General features: G+C 48.2%; 1 pseudogene; it reads left to right on the top strand.

Moving 5' to 3' along the window:
- The first annotated feature begins 2179 nt into the window (after window positions 1–2179).
- The window catches only part of LOC129684471 (katanin p80 WD40 repeat-containing subunit B1-like), a 38749-nt pseudogene continuing 38043 nt past the window's right edge, over window positions 2180–2885 (top strand).

The raw sequence follows: 2885 nt of genomic DNA, 5'->3' as shown, positions 1-2885 counted from the left end.
GGTGACTCTAAATCCAGTCAAGCCCACGGTGATGACTAAGAAGTCATCCATTTGATCCTGGAACCTCTGTTCCATCCAAAAGGAACCATGGCTCATCTGTCTTGTGTACATTCAGCTCATTTGTGTAGGGATCTTATTTTTGTGTCTGGGGAAACTATGAGCTCCCTGGAGCCCAGGACCAGGCCGTATATAGCTTTTGTCTGTAACAGCGAGTGCCCCTTGTGGTTCTGAAGTCTTAGGAACTATTTAAGTTTATGGAGCTGAACTGAGCTGAACAGAATTAAAGAGAGAGAACAGCAAAACATGGCACCACCAGGCACTGGCTGGGAAAATGGTTGATGGCTTCCAATGTCAAGTGAGTCATCGAAGGACAGGCCCAGGGTGCAGGATGAATTGTGCACGGGTCAGCGCCCATCACAGCAGATATGCAGATTCTGTACTGGGTAGCTCTGGCTCAGGCTGCATAAAGGCTCAGAGAGGAAGAGGTTGGCCTACAGGCTGTCTGGATGAAGGCTCAACACCAGGCAAAAATATAGGTGTGACGGCACATGCCAGCAATCCCAGCATAAGGGAGATGAGGCAGGAAGATCACAGTGAGCTACACAGTGGAACCCTAACAAAAGAAAAGAATTTTTAAGAGTGAAGTAGGAGCACTGTGGTAAATGTTGATGGGGAAACAGGACAGTCCCCTTGTGTGGTTGTGCACATGTGTGTAGGTATATATGCACGTGTGTGATATGGGTGGAGGCCAGGAGTCAACCTCAAGGGTCATTCCTCAAGAGACACATGATGTGTATTCTTGGCTATCAACATGACTTCTTCTGGAATTAACTAAAACCCAAACAGCTGGGCACACCTGTGAGGAGTTTTTCTTAATCTAATCATCTGAAGTGGGAAGACCCACGTTTAATCCCAACCTTTTGAAGTAGGAAGGTCCACCTTTAACCCGGGCCACACCCTCTGCTGGCAGCCTATACAAATGACATGAAAGAGGACACTTGCTTTCTTTCCCTGCTTGCTCTTGCTCTTACTGTCAAGTCCATTCCTTTACTGGCACTAGAGCCTACTTTTGGGGGGTTCCAGTACATACTGAAGACCAACTGAAATATACAGCCTTTTAGACTGAACAACTATTGGGTTCTTGGATCTTCTATTGGTAGGCAGCCATTATTGGACTAACTGGAACACAGCCTGTAAACAATTCTAATAAATCCCGTGTGTGTGTGTGTGTGTGTGTGTGTGTGTGTGTGTGTGTGTGTGTGGTGTGTGTGTGTGTGTGTTTTGCAGGATCACACTGTGAACTCGTAGATTTCAGTGTGGCTCAATCTTAGCACACACCTTTAATCTAAGACCTTTCTGCTTGAATATTGTAAACAAGATTTAATAAAGTCAACCATAGGTCAAGAGGTGGAGCAAGCAATCAGTAGACAAAGAAGTGAACATAGTATTATTAATAAAAAAAAAATGGAGAGGAAGAGGAAGTCAGGAGCTGGAGAGGGGCATTCCTTCTGGGACATCAGCTGAGAAGAAAGCTCAGCTGGGTGCTTTCTCTGCCTCTCTGAGCTAGGAGGCTTTCACCCCATCATCTGGCTCCTGAGTCTTGGTAAACCAAATGATTGAGATTTTTGTTAAAAACATCTGTGTGTTCATTCTATCTGTTATTTTTCTATGAGAACACTGACTAATACAGGCCATCCACCATTTTTTGAGACAGGGTCTCTCCCTGGCCTGGAGCTTGCCAAGTCGCTGGTGAGTCACAAGGATCCACCTGTGTCTGCTCTTCATTGCTGGGGTTACATACATGGTCAGTTTTTTTCCTTTCCCTTTTCCCCATGGATTCTGGGATCAAACTTGGGTCCTCTGGCTTGCAAGGCCAGCCCTCCACCAACTGAAACATGTTGCAAGCTTACTGTGAATTACAAAAGGAGCCTCCTATAGATCAGGCAGAATGGGTGGAGGAGTTCGTGGTGGCCAGGAGTACATGGAGTGTTCATCCGAGTCACATTGCTTGCCCAGGCTGCCACAGCCACATAATGGGGCTCAACCAACTGTGAGGACACCCTAGTACCAGAAGCTCTCGAGGCCAGGAGCCAAAGACAGGAGTGTCAGCATGGCTGCTTTCTCTGAAGCCTCTCTTCTAGATGTCCCCACTGCTTCACACACTCCTCTCCCAGCGTACATGCCCTGCTACGACACCAGTCACAAGGCACAGGGAACCATGCTACCTGAGTGGCAGCATCATGTCACTCAAAGTCTCTTCAGAGTCTCCAGATCTGGAGGTACCAGTGCCCCACTTCAGCACAGGACTTTAGAGGGGGCACAGTTTGGCCCAGCCCACCCAGTCATGTCTTCCTCTGAAATTCCTGGTAGGAGTTGTCAAAATGCTCTCCATCCCACAATCTTGTGTGGGCTAGTGTGGCTGGACATTGGTTACCATGAAGGTGAGTATCCCTAAAGTCCACTAGCCAGAACAGCACACAGCCCTGAGGGGTCCCCACCCACTACTCAAGCAGTACTGCTCTGGACCCCTTGTCACATTCTCTCAGGGTGCTCCACAGCGCTCCCTGTGTGAGTACAGAATAGGTGGAGAGCTTTCTAGAAGAAACGAGGTTTCATCTGTTGACATGGAACAAGACTTCTGGCTCAAAGACTGAATGGCAGCTAACTGGCTGTGGTGACACACACTGTGATCCCAGAGATGGGAGGCAGAAGGTTCAGAAGTTGAAGGCTGTCCATAGCTACATAGGGGACTCAAGCTGTTCTGGGATACATGAGACTCTGTCTTTTAAATTTAAAAAGGAAAGAAAGAGGAGAGGGGAGGGGAGGGGAGGAGAGGGAAGGAGAGGAGAGGGGAGGAGAGGGGAGGGGAGGAGAGGGGAGGGGAG

This window comes from Psammomys obesus, unplaced genomic scaffold, assembly GCF_907164565.1.
Source record: "Psammomys obesus unplaced genomic scaffold, mPsaObe1.curated_primary_1811, whole genome shotgun sequence".
In the NCBI taxonomy this organism is placed as follows: domain Eukaryota; kingdom Metazoa; phylum Chordata; class Mammalia; order Rodentia; family Muridae; genus Psammomys; species Psammomys obesus.
The sequence above is the reverse complement of the archived record's forward strand: the minus strand, read 5'-3'. Positions and strand labels throughout refer to the sequence as shown.